This window comes from Stegostoma tigrinum, chromosome 21 (genome assembly GCF_030684315.1).
Source record: "Stegostoma tigrinum isolate sSteTig4 chromosome 21, sSteTig4.hap1, whole genome shotgun sequence".
Taxonomy (NCBI): domain Eukaryota; kingdom Metazoa; phylum Chordata; class Chondrichthyes; order Orectolobiformes; family Stegostomatidae; genus Stegostoma; species Stegostoma tigrinum.
The window spans coordinates 40,242,252-40,262,264 of NC_081374.1; positions in this window are offsets into that span (position 1 = coordinate 40,242,252).

Genomic DNA, 20,013 nt, shown 5'->3' on the forward strand with positions numbered 1-20,013 from the left:
ATGATCTCGGAATTGGTATGCCGATGATACAAAATTTGGGAGAAGTGTAAACGGTGAGATGGACTGTAGAGCTCTGAAAGGACATAGGCAAATTGGTGGCCTAAATTTTTTGAGAAGATTTGTAGCTCGGGTTGTGGATGAAGTTGTCTTGCTGGAGAGGTGGTACATGATGTTCAGTGCAGGCTCGGGTTGTGGATGAAGTTGTCTTGCTGGAGAGGTGGTACATGATGTTCAGTGCTCCAATTTGGTTGGAAGACTTTACAAGATAGGGCAAAGTACACTAAAAGGGAGGTAATGATGAAAGAACAAATGACTGCAGATGCTGAAATCTATACTGAAAACAGCAGACAGTGGAGATCACAGGTGGTCAGGCAGCATCCATGTAGAGAGAACAAGCTAAAATTTCAAGTCTAGGTGACTCTTCACCAGAGCTGAAGTGGTGTGGAGGGTGCAGCAGTTATGTGAGAGTTGGTGGGGTGCATGGAGTGTAGAGTGCGGTGTGGGGGTGCAGTGGAGAAAGGGTGTTGATAGTTCAGATTAAGTGATTGGAATGTGGGAATGACAGAACTATGGTGTGTCTAACTGTCAGACTCAAAAGAACCAACAGTCCCACTGAGGCGGCGAGGTGGGGAGAGAGGACACAGTGACAGAGAATGTGAGAAAGTAAAGATAAAGGAAAGGGAAGAAATGGGAGCTGGTTCACAATTTGAAGGTGTTGGACTCAATATTAAGTCCAGAAGGTTGTAAAGTGCCTGTTCTGAAGATGAGATGTAGTTCCTCCAGTTTGTGCTGTGATTCACTGGGACACTGCAGCATGCTGAGGTCAGACGTGTGGGCATGTGAGCGGGACACTGTGTTAAAATGACTGGCTATGGGAAGGCCAGGGTCATGCTTGCGCATAGACCAGAGGTGCTCTGCAAAGCTGTCACCCAGTCTGCGTTTGGTTTCTCCAATGTAGAGTAGGCCCCATTGGGTGCAGTGAATACAATACACAAGATTGGAGGTGGTGCAGGTGAAATGCTGCTTCACCTGGAAAGACTGTTTAGGGCCTTGGAAGGGGAGCAGGGAGGAGGTGAAGGGGCAGGTGTTGCATCTTCCGCAGTTACATGGGAAGGTGCTGTGGGAAGGGGACGTGGTGTTAGTGTTTGATGAATGGACTAGGGTGTCCGGAGGGAATGATCCCTGTGAAACTAAGAAAGGTGGAGTGAGGGGAAGATGTGTTTGGTGGTGGCATTCTGCCGGAGCTGTCTGAAATGGTGGTGAATGATCCTTTGAATGTGGAGGCTGATGGGATGAAAAGTAAGGACAAGGGGAACCCAATCATGCTGTTGTGAGTGATGGGGAGGGGCAAGGGCGGGGGCATGAGTAATAGATCAGACGTGGTTGAGGGCCTTGCCCATCACAGTGGATGGGAAATGTTATGGAAGAAGGAAGCCATATCAGCAGCACTGTGTTGGAAGGTGACATCATCCAAACTGATATGATGAAGGCGAAGGTACTGGGAGAGTGGGATGGAGTCCTTACAGGACGTGGGGTGTGAAGAGATGTACTGAAGGTAGTTATAGGAGTCTATGGCCTAATATTGAACTTGCACAAGACACTTGTTCGACCTCAACTGAAGTATCGTATATATTTCGGGGCTCCACATGATAAGAAGTATGTGAAAAAATAGGGGAGGGCGCAGAAACCATTTACAAGAGTGACTCCAGGGATGAGAACTTTCAGGGATGAAGCTAGTTTGTAGAAGGTGGGACTCGTTGGAGAGAAGAAAGCTAAGAGGAGATCTGATGGAAGTTTTCAACATGCGTGGGAAGGATAGAGTTGATAGGGAAAAGTTGTTCCCACTAGTGGAAGGATCAAGAATGAGAAGACACAGATTTAAAGTGATTGGCAAAAAAAAAGCAAATATGAGGTCAGGAAAACTACTTTCATTTGCTGAATAGTTATGATATGGAATATACTGCTTGGAGGTGTCGTGAAGGCATTCAAGACGGTATTAGATGATTGTTTGGATACAAATAATGTGCTCATTTGAAGAACTGGTGCAGAAATGATGGGCTGAATGGCCTTCTTCTGCACCATGATACTTTTGTGATTAGTGATATAATGTACAGGTAATTTGCTGATCTGTTCAGATCTCAATGAGGTACCACTGATTTCCAAATACCAGTGATATGGTCTGTCATTCCAATTTGTGTTGACAACTGCTTCTTCTCTGACCCATTAGAGTCAAATCTTGTCCCAGATTAGCCACTGGCAGTTCTTGTTCATTTTCTTCCTCCCTTCACAGCTTTCTTTTTCCCATTGACTTTAATCTCCCTACTTCCTGTGGAGAGATTGAACCAGTGCAGGGAACAGTGAGAGAGTATGGGAGAGAACATGTGAGCGCAAAGCAGAGAAGAGAGAGCCCAGCTCAGCAGCGATAGAGGTCTCCCAGCATTGATAACAGCCAAAGCAGGCAGCCCAAGGTCTTCTGACATTTGCAGTGGTGTCAAGTTTGGGAGATCAAGCCCAGTGCAGAGGAGATTGAGCCCTTGGGGGGAGTGTGAGGCCATCATGTCTAAGCGCTTAAGAAGAACTTTAATGTTGAATTTCTAACATCATTTCCTTACTTTTCTACCAAAGATTTTGTACCTAGGTGCTATATACCCAAGAAGGCACTAGAAATGGCGACAATATACACTTTCCACTGTATTCCTGTATGCCTGTACTTGAGTACATGTGACAATAAAACTTAATTATTATTACAATGTATGTCATAATAAAGTCTATTTACAACAATATCTTCCTTTCTCTGTCTGACTCTAAGCATCTAAGGAAGTGGTGCAGTGGTTGCATCCCTATGTCAGGACTGAGAGCCCTGGGTTCATGAACCACCTGCTCCCTTGTAATAATGTCTCTGAACAGGTTGATGAGCAAAATAGGTTAATTTAAAAAAAAGTGTATCCTTTGAAAACCTGGCTGCTGTTGTTCCACAGTTCACTTCTGCGTTGAAATAATCAGACTGATTTTAAGTGGCACTACCCATGAGTAATATCAAGTATTTTGGTGCTGCCTGCAGACAATGAGCACTATGTACCATGCAGCAAACATGCAACATAGAGAGGCAACAGTTATATGTAATGAGCTGCCTGTAATGTAATGACACAGACCACAGGTAATAGCACATCACTAATCTCATCCATTTCGGGAAGGAAGACTTCCATGTTTGAAAAGATTTACACCACTAACAATATAAGCCACCAACTATTCCAGTAATGTTTCCACATTATGAAAATGTGATTGATGATGTGCAAGATGATGCATGGTTTTAATAAAGTTCTTGATAACCCAAGTTTTTATGGCTTTTATGTTATTTTATAAATACTAATATTCCAGCTTTGCTGATTTTTTATGACTTTGATTTTGTGTATTTATTTGCGGGAGGAAATAAATTCCCTACTGCTTTAAAACCAAGCAATGATGGAAGAATATTTTATAAGTGGATATAAAAATCTACGCCTAAAGTTCCAACTATGACCCAGAATAAGCAGCTGGAAGCAATTAGCTGCTTCAAATCTATTAAGTGGCAACAATTCCAGACCCAGTGTAAAGATATTGCAGTTCACTGCTGCATTCCACAAACATCACATTAAACCTTTGCAGTCCAATAGGTGGAGCTGTCTGTTAGGGTCGAATTTCAGAGGGGCCTGAACATCATTGGCTTTGGTGAGAAATCTAGTGGAAACAAGTGAGAAATCCAGTGAGGCCTATCTTGACGTTGGGAACAACTTGCTGCTGTTTTATGAACTAGGTACCCAATGTTGAGGTGGGATTCTCACTAGGCAGTGGCAAGTTGTCTACTAATGACTTTATTCACCACAAATCTCACCGCGTTCATGTACAGCCTGTTGACTCCAGCTTGCCAAAAGACCTTCATGTTGCACTAGGCACCAACGTCTTAGGGCGCTCTCCATGGGCATTAGCCACACTGACCCCACATCCACCGACATTGGCATCTGGCTTGTGCTAGCCTCTAAGAACCCTCATGGAACCTTTGATCTGCCAACAAGATATTTCTGCACGTTAGCACTGTTCCTTGCATATTTTCACTGTAACACTGCAGCAAGGACACTGTATGCTCAGGGGCCAGGCCGCACTGCCAGCCTCATTGCTTACTCTCTTACACTTCACTCACCCTGAGGCTACCTGGAAGTTCACAGTTTCCCTGCTTTGCCTTGCTCTTTTGTCCTTTGCCCATTCAGCCAGAATACGAGGCTCACATTAGGGTGGCATGGTGGCTCAGAGGTTAGCACCACTGCCTCACAGTGCCAGGGACCTGGGTTTGATTCCACTCTTGGGCGACTGTCTGTGTGGAGTTTGCACATTCTCCCTGTGTCTGCGTGGGTTTCCTCTGGGTGTTTCGGTTTCTTCCCACAAAGATGTGCAGGCTCGGTGGATTGGCTATGCTAAATTACCCATGGTGTGTGTGGGTTAGGTGGGTTATAGGGGGATGGATCTGGGTGGGATGCTCTGACGGTCAGTGTGGACTAGTTGCCAAATTATGGGCCTGTTTCCACACTGTAGGAAATCAATGATGATCTACTGCTATACTGCCTCATCATTTAGTGTAGAAATAAAACTAAGAAGCTTCTCATGATTGTAAGCAGGTATCAGTTCCGTCAAGGGGGAATAGCCTTCGGTCCCGGGGTGGTGATCCTGGCACAGCTACTGAAAGGCAGCCTCCGATTCTAGGCCTGGGACCGGAAACAGTCAGTCAACCCCCTTGAGGTAATCAGAATCAGGGCTCTCTTGTTATTATTGGTGAGGAGGCACATGTTGAGCAACCCATCACCATCTTGATTCTTTCTGCCCTATTGTGTGCTGCTTTCTCCTGGTATGAGAGAGAAAGAAGGGCAGGTATAGAAGAGATCAAAGTGGGTGACATAGTTATTCTATCGGTATGGATAGAGAGGTGTGCCGAGTGAGTGAGTGGGTGGCTCCAAGGACATTCAGGGCTGGTGTTTATGGAGCTTGAGCCGGATTAGAGTGAGTGCAGGAAGCTCAATTCAGTGTAAGACGTACATTAACAAACCCACAAGAGGGTAACACATCTCATTGCTCTTTGAGATATTCTGATGCAAACTCTACTTTTGCCAACAAGGCAACTATCATTTAATTGCACCCATTTGGGATATTCCTGAGATACATGGTAAGGCATCAGATAAATGCAAATCTTTCCATTTATCTGTTGAAACAAATCTGACAGATTTCTCAGACAGGACTGCAATCTCATAAAACCATGTTGTTTCCTTTATAGTCTGTATTTCTTAAGGCACTTCATTATTTATTTGACAGAGAGAACTTTCCTTACTGATGACAGATGCAAACTGACAAGGATTGATTCATCCTCAGAGTGGTAGCTGCTTAGCTGCCAAGCAGCAGGAGGTTCCTGTCCAGCCAGCAACCTGGTCATGCTGGGCACTGGGCTTTGAAGACCCATGGGAGTATTGGAATTTGGAGTCTTCAAGCTGACCTCTGATCTGGAGGTAAGTGATATCCTGCCCAAACTGCAGTGGGTCTCCAGGTTTGGAAGAAGCACTCCATGCCCAAAATTGGGCATGTTCAAGTTGGCAGACTGCAACTGATGTGGAGAGACACGAGAACCAAATCTAAGCCTTCGCTGTTTACAATCTGTATTAGTGACATTGACAAGGAGAGAGAGAGGGCACAGGGAGAGAAAGGATGGGATTGGTGGTGTGGCAGCACTGCAGAAGCATGGGGATTGAGAGATCAAGCCCAGCATGGGAGAGAGATATTGAGCACTGATGGGGAAAGCCCAGCATGGCGTGACTGCAGACCCATGACTGAAGGAAAACTGTAATTTGGAATTTTTAACTTCATTTCTTACTGACAAGTTTGTATTGCTTCAGAACATTAACGTTGAAATTTTATTTCTTTATTTTTCTACTTATCACCTATGAACTTGTACCTCGCTATCTTGTGCCGAAGATGGCAGTATGAAGTGTGACATTATAAATTTTTCACTGTACTGCTGTATCCCTGCACTCGAGTATATGTGACAATAAGCCCTTAGTCTAATTCTAATTCCAAACTTCTAATGATAGAATGCAGGTTGTGAGTAGGATACAAAGAAGTATAGGCTGGTTAAGTGAATGAGCAAATAGTGACAGTGAATGAGCAATAAAGTGCGCTTGGGATCATCCACTTTAGCACTAAGAAGAGGAAAGCAGATTACTTTTAAAAAGGTACGAAAGTTGTAAACATTGGTGTTCAGAGGTACAAACTATCAAATATTAGAAAGGCAAATGGCATATTTGCCTTTAATGCAAGGGATTTGGGGTACACTTGTGCAAAACTTTGGGACAATTCATACATGAAATACTGAGCACTCCATGTTTAAAGAAGAATATCTTTGTACTGGTTCACTATATTGCTCCTTGAGGATGAAAGGAAAATCCTCTATTGAGAGGATGAGTAAATTTATAGAAATGAATCGAACCCAGGTCCTTGGTGCAGTGAGGCAACAATGCCACTGAGCCACCGTGCCACCCTTTAATTTGGCTACTGTCCTTTGGAATGTAGAAGAATGAAAATTGATCAAGATTCTGAAGCAGCTTGCTAGGATGGACTCTTCGAGGTTGTTTCTCCTGGCCAAGAAGCCTAGGACACAAAGGAACAGTCTCAGGACAGGAGGCTGATCATTTAGGGCTGAAACAAAGAAAAACTTCTTCATTCAAATGACAGTGAAACTTGGCAATTCTCTATCCCAGAGGGTTATAAATTCCCCACTGTTGAATACTATGCATTTAAGGCTATGGCAGCTAGAATTTGGGTTCTCAGAAAATCAGGGGATATAGAGTATGACTGCAAAAGTGATATTGAAGCCAAATGATTTCAGTGATTGTACTAAAATACAGAGCAGGAAGGCCCACATGCTGTACAGCTGCCATGATCTATATCTGCTCCTATCTCTTATGTTCATTGTATCTTACATTAGGATTAGACTGGGTTGGAATTTCCTGTACAATGTACAACATTGTCCCTTATCCTAAAAGCATTACTTTCAGTGGAAATCTTCTCACCCGTCTTCTGAAATGACCTTTGTAATTTAAATTACATCACATCCAATTTACTACTTTTAATCATCTGTGTCGAATCCTCTATGAAGCGCTAGAACTAAAGAGATGATTATATGAGAGATAATGGGAACTGCAGATGCTGGAGAATCCAAGATAATAAAATGTGAGGCTGGATGAACACAGCAGGCCCAGCAGCATCTCAGGAGCTCAAAAGCTGACATTTCGGGCCTAGACCCGAATATATGACATTAGTTTGGCATTGGTGTATAAATCAAGGCTTCCAAACTGTTTTGCACCTTCAATGCTTCTTTGTCCTTTTGTAAATACCAAACTAAAAAAAAAATTGGATCATGTTTTTTAAATATTTGCAACAACATAACTAATTTTCCATTCTTACTCCAAACTAATGAAAGAAAATCTCCTCAGCAGCTCTTCATTCCTTCAAGTACAAAATCCCTACAGTGCGGAAACAGGCCATTCAGCCCATCAAGTCTACACCAACCCTCCAAAGAGCATCCCGTTTAGACTCACTCCCCCCGACTGATCCCTGTGTTACTGCATTCCCATGACTAACCCACTTAGCCTGCCCATCCCTGGACACAATGCCCAGTCCATCTAACCTGCACATATTTGGACAGTGGGGAAAACCCACATGGAAACAAAGCAAATGTACAAGCTCCACCCGATCAGTCACCCGATGGTGAAATCGAACCTAGGTCCCTGGAACTATGAAGCAGCAGTGCTCACCACTGATTCAATATAATTGACTCCATGAAATTGTATCTAGTGGGCCTATCAACTTCTGAACATGTAACGAATTCCATCTTCTAACAGTTACCTTATTTGTATTTCTTCCATCAACTTCAAAGCTATCCTTAACAGTTATGCAGTCCAGTTACAAGATGAATTACAAACCTGATAAGTGACTTCTAGATTTTGCCAGGATTAGTCCAAATACGTTAATGATCAAGTGCAATTCTTTAAACTGTACATTGGATACACAGGCACTTCGACAAATTAATTCAGAAGCATGAACTCCACTTGGGGACAAAATTGGTTTTGACACAATTGTTGAAATAATGAGAAAAAGATTTTTTTCTGATTTTAATTTTTCTGAAACAACTCTAAATAATTTGCAGTTTACAGCCAAGCATCCTGAAAGGCAAGCTTTCCAATTATTTGCTTCTGAGGCTCCCATTCCTGTATTATAAATATTCCACTGCAACAAAAGTACATTTACAATTTAAAAATAAATCATAGGATTGAACATGTATATTTATTTTATTAATTTTACCTAATTAATGGGAAACTGTTGCTGACTGACAGTTAAGTCAGGAAGTGGCAGTCTTCAATGAACATACATGGATGTACAGCATTCAGTCATGTCTGGAAATGCTGACATTCTTCGGCTATCACCAAGGTTAGTGGCCTGTCATTATGTACTTGGTAGACTGTCACTGCAGTTGGCAGACTGTCAATGAGGTGTGCAGATTCTCACAGTGACATTAGTAATCACCACTGTTAGGTCTGCACACAGCCACTGTTGGTAGATTCTTGCTGAGCTGACCAATTCCTACTTCTCTTCTTACTTCTTGCTAATGAGCTACTGAAACCTATCTCCTGGGACATCACTGCACTGAACTGATGACCGTGATTCTCTTGAGCCAATTGGCTGCCTGGCTCTTCAGATTCTATCAAGTGTGAAGCCAGAACCTAGTTTTAGGGAGTCAGTGGCAGTTTACTGGAAGGTAAAACGCTGTGACCTGGACACTGCAACCTTCAAAATTCAAGGATTACCCACGTGAGTGTACACTGTGACCCTGCAAACACAATCCATTTTCAATTTCCAGACACAACAGAATACGGCTCAGATTATCACTACCTGAAGAAGTTGGGTTGGGTCAAGACCTGTGCCACATAGATCAACCCCAAGAGCACCTTCCACCTAATGATTGGGTTCTTACCAACAATGGAGAGGGAACACTACTCCTAAATGCCGATCCTGTTTTTCTATGGCTTCACACTCCTTCCTAAGCTGATGCATGACCCAGCTCCTCCAAACTATATCTTAGTATGTTGAGCATCTTCAACCAGCTCAGGTTGGAAGGCAAAGAAAATGATTGCAAAATAGAGGTTTTTTTTAGGAACTGGCTTGATCAAAATTAATGTTTTTGGTTTGTTTACTATTAGGGATAATTACTTTATGCAAATTGGATATTAGAATTCTGCTGAGGTAGTGAACTTGTCTCACTTCATATGAGTTGTGAATTTAAACAGTATTGTTACTTCTGTTTAAAATGCATCAGATTATGCAGTCTTCATCTGAAAATATCAAGAGCAGTATTATATTGTGAAGCTGGATTTCCTCGATGCAGATATGATTATTCCATCAGTACTGTAATGGCTTATTTGCATTTTACCACAGTTTCTCTGTAAGGAGACTGAAACACAATATAATTTCCCTGGAGTGCTCATTTACATCTGTAGGCATTAGCTCAGAATTCAATCCAGGTACACTTGAAACTACCCCACATAGATTACAGAGGCAACAGGGAACTACTTCATAACACACACTCACAACTGTGTATAAGTCACAGCTGTAGCTTTCAGTTGCAAAAAGAAGTAAAAAGAATGTTGACATTGTTCTATCAAACCAAAGGGCTACTGTCTCATTAGAGAGAGACAACTGATGGTGGTTTAACCTAAGGGTTACCATGCCTTAGGCAGGCAGAGAGGTTGAGAGTGAGAATCCTGCATGGTAACCTCAGCCAGCGCAGGAATTCAACCCGCGCTGCTGGCATTTAGGAACACACAAACAAGGAACAAGAGTAGGTGACTCAGCCCTTCCAGCCTACTCCGCCATTCAATAAGATCATGGCTGATTTTATTTAACCTCAACTCTACCTTCCTGCATGTACCCAATAGTCATTCATCCCATTAGTAACCCAGAGCAAGAAAGGAGCAGTCACTTTGTTCGGGCTTTTTTTTAACGTGACCCCTAATAGTTGCAGAGAAGTAGAGGAGCAGATTGGGAGGCAGATACTGGAAAGGTGCAAAAGCCATAGAGTTGTAGTCATGGTTGACTTCAACTTTCCAAATATTGATTGGAAACATTTTAGATGTGATAGTTTAGCTGGAGCGGATTTTGTCCAGTCCATTCAGGAGGGATTCCTGAGGCAGTATGTAGATAGACCAACATGAGGAGAGGCCACTTTGGATTTGGTGCTTGGCAATGTACGGGGCCAAGTGTTCGACCTGTTGGTAGGAGAGCATTTTGGTGGAAGCGATCATAACTGTGTTACTTTTACATTAGTCATAGAAAAGGACAGGTACGTACAGCAGGGTAAGGTTTATAATTGGGGAAGGGTAATTACAATTCTGTTAGACAAGAAAACTGGGTAACATAATTAGGGAACAGATGTTGTCAGGGAAGAGCACCACAGAAATTTGGAGATTGTTTAAGGAATGCATACTGTGTGTGCTCGATATGTTTATCCCTAGCAGGCAGAGAAGATTCGGACAAGTGAGGGAGCCTTGGTTCTCAAGAAAGATCGAACGACTGGCTAAGAGGAAGAAGGAGGCTTATGTAAGGCTTAGGAAACAAGGAACAGAAAAGGCTCTAGCGGGATACAGGTTATCAAGGAAGGAGCTGAGGAAAGAGCTGAGGAGAGCTGTAAGGGGGAATGAGAAAACCTTGGCTGATAGGATCAAGGAAAACCCCAAGGTCTTTTACACGTACATGAGGAATAAGAGAATGACCAGAGAAATGGTAGGGCTGATCAAGGGTTGTAAAGGGAATTTGTGTGCGGAGCATAAAGAGATAGGAGAGGTCTTAATGGATACTATTCTTTGGTATTCACAACACAGAGGGACCTAGTTGTAGAGGAGGTCTGTGTGAAACAGGTTTGTCGGCGAGAGGAGGTTGATGTTAGCAAGGAAGATGTGCTAGGAATTTTGAGGAAGTTGAAGACAGATAAGTCCCCTGGGTCTGATGGGATTTATCCAAGGATTTTATGGGAAACGAGAGAAGAAATCGCCGGGCCTTTGGTGATGATCTTTTCGTCCTCACTGTCCACAGGGTACACTGCCAGAAGATTGGAGAGAGGCAAATGTCATTCCCTTGTTCAAAAAAGGGAATAGGGATAACCCCAGGAATTACAGGCCAGTTAGTCTTACATTAGTGGTGGGCAAATTATTGGAAAGGGCTCTGAGAGACTGGATTTATGATCACTCGGAAAGGCACAGTTTGATTTGTTATAGTCAGCATGGATTTGTGAGGGGTAGATCATGCCTCACAAGCCTTATAGAATTCTTTGAAGAGGTAACCAAACATGTGGATGAAGGTAGAACCGTGGATGTGGTATACATGGACTTAAGGAAGGCATTTGATAAGGTTCCCCATGGTAGGCTCATGCAGAAGGTAAAGAGGCATGGGATAGGGGGAAATGTGGCAGATTAGAACAGTGCGGAAATGGGCCATTCAGCCCAACAAGTCCACACTGCCTCTCTGAATGGCATCCCACTCAGCCCCATCTCCCTAGTCTTTCCCTGTAACCCTACATTTCCCATGGCTAGTACACCTAATGTACACATGCCAGACATTACAGACAATTTAGCATGGCCAATCCACCTAACCTGCACATCTTTGGACTGTGGGAGGAAAATGGTGCACCTGGAGGAAGCCCACGCAGACACAGGAGAATGTGCAAACTCCACACAGATAGCAGCCCAAGGGTGGATTCGAACCTGGGTGCTTGGTGCTCTGAGGCTAACCACTGAGCCGTCATGCTGTCAAGTTGCCTCAGGATCTAATATGTTTTAATTAAGCCATTTCTGATTCATCTGAAGACCAGAGGATACAGGTTTAGCCTGTTCACCTTTCCTCATAAAATAATCTGCTCATTCCAGGTATTAGTTGAGTAAATCTCAGAACAGCTTTCATGCATTAACATTCTTCCATAATACTAGTACTCTGCACAATACTCCAGATGCTGTCTCATCAATACCTGATATAATTGAAGCATAACCTTCTTCCTCTTGTATTCAATTCCCCCTGCAATAAAACAGAGCATTCTACTGGATTTCCTGAGTTCTTGCTATGGTTGAAAGTAACTTTCTTCAGCCACTGGAGGGTTGGAGGGTTTGAGCTATAGTGAGATGCTGAATATGCCGGGGCTATTTTCCCCACAGTGTCAGTAGGAAAAGACCTTGTCTACTTACCATATCCTTGTCCCTCATGATTTTATCAACCTTGTAGAGGTTTATATAACCATGAGGGGCATGGATAGGGTTAATAGACAAGGTCTTTTCTCTGGTGCAGGGGAGTCCAAACCCAGAGGGCAAAGCTTTAAAGTGAGAGGGGAAAGATTTAAATGCAACCTAAAGGGCAACTTTTTCACAAAGAGGGTGGTGCGTGTATGGAATGAGCTGCCAGAGGAAGTGGTGGAGGCTGGTACAATTATAACATTTAAAAGGCATTTGGATGGGTGTATGAATATGAAGAGTTTAGAGGGATATGGGCCAAATGCTGGCAAATGGGACTAGATTTATTGAGCATATCTGGCCAGCATGGACAGTTAGATTGAATGGCTTGTTTCTATGCTGCATATCTCTATGACTCTGACTCTATGGTGTCCAAGCACCGGTAACTTGCTGCAGCAGTGAAAATGTGCGCTATTTCAGGCATACATCTGCAAAGAACAACAGTACAGAATAAAACGTTTTGGCATGTCTAACCTCCCTCACTGGGTTAGTTTCCTCATGTACTTAACTAATCTTGCAGGCATTCTTTAATTTAAAGCTGCGCAGAATATTTTGAACTCAATATTTGCTTGAATTGATGGAATAGAGTATTTTCATTTTCTGAAAACTAGAAAGCAATACCTTCATCCACAAAAATAAAACATGATTTTTGTCATTTGTGCCTTGAAATCTGGCTCTGGTTAACATTAAATAGATCACCAAATTTTGACTAATGCATTTTGTAACATGCACAAGCTTTTAAAATGTCAGGCTGATTGTCAGTATTGAAGACAAGGAGTTGTACAGAGCAATGAAAAATTATCCAACATAGCCCAAATTTGTCTCATTTATCAGTTCATTTTGTATATAATTCTTGCATTCGTATCTCAATGCTACGTGACCATCTAATTTTCATCAATATTTCATTAATCATACTACGACTGAGTTGCAATTTGTTGTACTTTCATGTCAAACAGCTAAATTCTTGCGTAATTCCTTCTGCACATCAAAGGTTACAAAAATGTTATTAAGGTCACCATCAGTCCGGTCTTGGTTTGGACAATCATCACCTCTAATTATTAATTTCTTGATGATAGACATTTTAAGATGCAAACTGTAAAACTGAAAATCTTTCTCCCATGTTTCTTACTTGAAATGACGGGGGTCGTCAAAGGTTTGGATGAATCTTCCTTAGCAACAAACTATTGATGTATATGTAGCCAACAGGTCAAGTCAGTTAAACAGTCTAGATAAATCAGCTTTATTAGCATAGAATATTGTCTTCAACAGCATTGAGCAATGCCACTCTAAGTAGGGAAACAGTCTTTAGCAATGCTGGGTCCAGGTTGAGCACTAATCTAGTGACGCCACCAGAACCACTATCACAGTGCCACTCTGAGTCAGCACCAAGCATGTACACCAAGATTGCATTCTTCCGGTCAGGAGCTCAGCCCGAAGTAGGTTAAATGTCACAGGACAGACAGAGCTCTACCATTGAATTCCCAACTGCATTGTGTGTTTGGAAAGAAGTGACAGCTGAAAGAGAAAAAGAAGACAAATGCTATTATTTGTATAAACACAATGATTTATATAAACACGTGTTGACAAAGATCTATACATAAATAACTGTATGGTTGCATTACACCTATATATAATATATCCCAGGAACATAAATATTTATGCTATAACTGAATCTATGTGTAAAAATCTTTAAAATATTAACATTTGATATGATGAATTGAGCCGAAGACTGCTGTTGAGAAGCAGAATGCTGAGTACTTTCGGTCTCTGCTAGGGACTGATCTGTACGTAGTTTTCTATATATTAGCCTGTGTAACATATACCACAGATTGTCAGGTTCTGTGACTCAAATATCTTGCAGTTTATTTACAACAGTAACTACTTACAAGACTATAAGATTTTCATACATTGTCTAATTATACTTGTCTACATCATGCTGACTGATGCGATAATACATTATGCACAGATAACAGACGGCTGGAAGATGCTAAAGTATCTCCATGATGCAGAGAGTGTGACTATTGGTGAGGCAAGTGTCTGTACTGGAATGTCACATGTCACAAAGCCATGTAACTGCCATAAAGGTACGGGCCTGTCTGTTATTGAATCTGTGCTAGAATATACGATAGCAGGCACAGAGGCTGGTAGGTGTAGAACTTTGTTCAGAAACTGGTGAACATTTGCCCTTATTCCAAAATGCCCCAGGTCATTTCCTTAACCAGGCTGGGGAATGGGGGAATAGGGATTTGGTACAAATATCCACCTGCAGGTGCCCAGTAGCCAAACTGATCTTGTTAATTGTCTATTAAGACCCTAGGCCTGGATTTTTGCAACTGTGGTAAGTACTCAATTTGTCTCCGTACAAAGGCCCCTGATTAGTAGCTTTTATTCTGACATTAGGAATAATGCATTTTGGAACATACACAAGCTTTTAAAATACCATGCAATAGTCAGCCTTGAAACGAAGGTGCTATGTAATGCAATATAAAACTGTCCAAAATAGTCAAACTTAGATTTCTTCAGAGATAGTAGGAGCTGCAGATGCTAGAGAATCTGAGATAACAAGGTGTAGGGCTGGGCGAACACAGCAGGCCAAGCAGCATCAGAGGAGCAGGAAAGCTGATGTTTCAGAACGAGACCCTTCTCCGGAAATAGAAAAGAACATAGAAAAGTACAGCACAGTACAGGCCCTTCGGCCCACAATGTTGTGCCGTGGAATATTTCTCATCCAAAAATAAAATAACCTAACCTACATTCCCCTCAATTCACTGCTGTTCATGTGCATGTCCAGCAGTCGCTTAAATGTCACTAATGACTTCGCTTCCACGACTACCACTGGTAAACTATTCCATGTGCTCACAACTGTCTGAGTGAAGAACCTCCCTCTGACATCTCCTCTATACCTTCCTCCTAACACCTTAAAACTATGACCCCTTGTGGCAGTCAATCCTGCCCTGGGGAAAAGTCTCTGGCTATCGACTCTATCCATGCCTCTCATTACCTTGTACACCTCGATCAGGTCACCTCTCTGCCTCCTTCTCTCCAGAGAGAAAATGGGGGAGGGGAAGGGGGTTCTGAAATAAATAAGGAGAGAGGGGAAGGCAGATAGAAGATGGATAGAGGAGAGCATACGTGGAGAGGGGACAGACAGATCAAAGAGGCGGGGATGGAGCCAGTAAAGGTGAATGTAGGTGGGGAGTCAGAGAGGAGATAGGTCAGTCCAGGGAGGACGGACAGGTCAAGGGAGCGGGATGAGTTTAGTAGGTAGGAGATGGGGGTGGGGCTTGAGGTGGGAGGAGGAGACAGGTGGGAGGAAGGACAGGTTAGGGAGCTGAGGATGAGCTGGGCTGGTTTTGGGATGTTGTAGGTGGAAGGGGAGATTTTGAAGCTTGTGAAGTCCACATTGATACCATTGGGCTTCAGGGTTCCCAAGTTGAATATGAGTTGCTGTTCCTGCAACCTCTGGATGGCATCGTTGTGTCACTGCAGAAGGCCCAGGATGGGCATGTTATCTGAGGAATGGGAGGGGGAGTTGAAATGGTTCGTGACTGGGAGGTGCAGTTGTTTAGTGTGAACCAAGTGTAGGTGTTCTATGAAGCAGCCCCCAAGCCTCAACTTCGTTTCCCTGATGTAGAGGAGGCCACAACGGGAACAGCGGATGCAGTATACCACATTGGCAGATGTGCAGGTGAACATCTGTTTGATGTGGAAAGTCATCTTGGGGCCTGGATCCATCTCTGGCAATCACCTAAAAGCCGATATCCATTTCAAGCCCACCGACTCCCACAGCTACCTCAAATACACCTCCTCCTACCTACCTTCCTGCAAAAATGTCAACCCCTATTCCCAATTCCTTCTCTTCTGCCGCATCTGCTCCCAAGATGAGGCATTCCACTCCCGTACATCTCAGATGTCCTCATTTTTCAAGGACTGCAACTTACCTCCCTCAGTGGTCAAGAATGCCCTCAACTGTATCTCCCACATTTCCCACAACTCATCCCTCACACACCCTCCCCACAATAACAACCAAAACAGAATCGACCCCATCCTCACATACCACCCCACCAACCTCCGGATACAACGCATCATCCTCCGACACTACCGCCCTTTACAATCCGACCCCACCACCCAAGACATTTTTCCATCCCCACCCTTGTGTGCCTTCCGGAGAGACCACTCTCTCAGTGACTCCCTTGTTCGCTCCACACTCCCCTCCACCCCCACCACACCTGGAACTTTTCCCTGCAACCGCAGGAATTGTTACACCAGCCCCTCACCTCACGCCCCCACCCCCATCCCAGGCCCCAAGAAGACTCCACATCAAGCAGCTGTTCACCTGCACATCTGCTAATGTGGTATACTGCATCTGCTGTTCCCATGTGTGGCCTCCTGTACACTGGGGAAACCAAGCGGAGGCTTGCGGACTACTCTGCAGAACACCTATGCTCGGTTCGCAATAAACAATTGTACCTCCCAGTTCCAGTCACAAACCATTTCAACTCCCCCTCCCATTCCTCGGATGATATGTCCATCCTGGGCCTCCAGCAGTGCCACAATGATGCCATCCGAAGGTTGCAGGAACAGCAGCTCATATTCCGCTTGGGAACCCTGCAGCTCAATGGTCTCAATGTGGACTTCACAAGCTCCAAAATCTCCCCTCCCGCTACCGCATACCAAAGCCAGCCCAGCTCGTCCACACCTCCCTAACATATCCTACTTCCCACCTATCTCTTCCTCCCACCTCAAACCCCACCCCCATCTCCTACCTACTAACTTTGTTCCAACCCCTTGACCTGTCCGTCCTCCCTGGACTGACCTATCTCCTCCCTAACTCCCCACCTATACTCACCTTTACTGGCTCCATTCCCACCTCTTTGACCTGTCTGCCTTCTCTCCACCTATCTTCTCCTCTATCCATCTTCTATCCGTCTTCCCCCTCTCCCTATTAATTTCAGTACCCCCTTCCCCTCCCCCATTTCTGAAGAAGGGTCTAGGCCCGAAACGTCAGCTTTCCTGCTCCTCTGATGTTGCTTGGCCTGCTGTGTTCATCCAGCTCTACACCTTGTTATCTCTGAACTTAAATTATTGCTTTCTCTCAGTGTCCTTCAGCTGCCAATTCCTGATCAATTTGACGGAGAGACCCAGGAGGACAATGCTGTCGTCAGGGACACAGAGACCAGTTCCTCCCCTTCAGCTTGTAGTTAACATGTCCTCTACTACAGCAGGGTCAGGCTTTTGCTGTTCCCAAAGATCTCACCGGTTACTCAAAGATCTGCTATGGACTTCTTTGAACATCTGTACGACATCTCCATATGTTCCTGATGGTTTTCACACACCGATGTTTCATCATGAATGTTGCTTGTTCACTCATGGTGAGGCTTCTGGATGCCATAATCAGTTGTGTCACCTCAGACAAGTCCTACCACTGGATCAGTGGCTGTTTCTGATCTTCCCCTGCTTAGGTCCAACTTCCTACTCATTGACAAATTGGATATCTGGCCAGGATTTTCCTCCACAGCTTCAAACGCATGTGAGGAGTGACTGCCTGGGCCTGGCCTAAAGGTCCAGTTTCTTCTGCCAATGCCTGGGTCTCCAGGGGTCTCCAGTGATACTGGAGCAGCTTCAGCCTTCCTTGTAGATATTGTTTACTTTTCCACCATGCACTTCACCTTGACCAGACACCTTTCAACCTCAACCACCATTACTTTATGCCTGTGAAACCCTCGCTACTGCACCAGGAATGTTACATGAGGTTTGAACATATGGATGGTCCAAAGACCATGAAGCAGGAATTCTTTATTCCACAGGCATCAGGTCATTACATGCACAAGAGGAAATTAAGGTTAAATAAGGAGGACACTGCAATTATTACAATTAGAATTGTGTATTTAAGCTTGAGATTAACATCTAGTTGAGGAAGTCCATTGTTGTGTGATTCTTCACTATAAATGGTGTCGTTCCCTCAAAGACACCTGTGTCTCCAGACAGTGATTTGATTGCTCCAGTTGCCCTTCTTGGTGCCCTTCCTCACTATCGCCACCTTCTTCTGGAGCTTCTGTTATATTAATTGGCTCTGACATGTTAAAGACGCTATATAAACATAAAATCATTATTTAAATTATAAACAAGATTAAGTAATAAGGTATATGTACTCCCTTCACAGGAATGTTACTAAACAAATTTGACACTCAGTTATTAAAGGAGATCTTAGGGCAGGTGACCAGATGTTCAGGCAAAGAAATGGGTTTGAAAGAGCAGATTAGAGGAGACAGATGTAGAGAGGGGCTGAGATTTTGGAGAGAATTCCAGACCTTTGGGCTTATAACCGTTGACTGATGAACATTGGGGATACACAAGAGGTTATAGTCGGATGAGAGCAAAGGTCACAAAGGACCATAAGACTGGAAAAGATTAAAAGAGGCAGAGAGAGGTAAAAACCATTTTGGAGATACTTCAAATGTTTATATTTGAAATGCTGTCAGTCTCCTGCAGTTCTGCAATTCAAACTGAGCCTCTTATCAATATGAGAAGGAGATGAATTCCATCATGTCACTCACATGGCATGTGCATTGAATAGCATTTAACTCGTGAAACAACAAGGCAACAACTGCAGCCTTTACTTTATTGTTAAAGGAGGCCCTTTGGATAAAGAGCTGACTTCTTCCCGAAATCAACAATTTAAATTGATTAGCTGTGAACTCCAGATCTTTAGTCGAATCCAATCTGTTTGGTTTTGACATTTGTTAGCAATTGAAACCAGGCTCGACGTGATAAAGCAATTATGTTTAAAATATCCACTGTCCTTCAAATGATCAATAATTTGATGATCTTGAGTTCTTATTTATTGAGCAGTAACTTTGACAACTCCTCAGTGGCTTTCATGATACAAACACATAACTCTCACTCTGGGAATGCCACTCGTTGAAGCCAATTTTAGGATCACATTTTCCCTGCACATCTAAATCCGTTCTAAAATACATATTGCAGATGCTTCTGAAATTGATCCCATTGTCTGGCACCAAATGGTAGCATAATACAAGGCTGATTTGCGCCCTTAATTTGTACAATTCTTGCAGTCCTCTTCTCGAAGGTTTATGTGCTTCAGCTTAATTGTTTGAGATTATAATAAAGGAGAGAATGTGGTAACACTGGCACATTCTTCAAATCAAAATTGGACTGACGAGATGGATTCATTAATTCTAGAATAGTTTCAGCAGACTGGAATTTAACAATGATTGCAGACTGTACTGTAACTGCAATCTACTTCTTTATTCATTAAACACTACAGCACATATTAGCATCATGGTATAACACACACACTGCCTCAGACTTAGGTATGACCTTCACTGGTCAGGGACAGCTGGCCAGGCTTCAGTACCTAGTTGTATCCATTATTTTTCTCTGAGCCTCAAGCTCAGGGTCCTGCTTCTGCGACGATTGTTCCCAGGTTACACTGTCGATGTCTTGAAAACACCTATTTTTATGTGCTTTTGCTCAAAATTTCCAGAAAGGGGTAACACAGTGGCTCAATGGTTAGCACTGCTACCTCTCAGCGCCGGGGACTTGGGTTCGATTCCAGCCTCGGGTGAATGACTGTGTGTCGATTTCTCCCTGTGTCTGTGTGGGCTTCCTCTGGGTGCTCCAGTTTCCTCCCACAGTGCAGAAATGT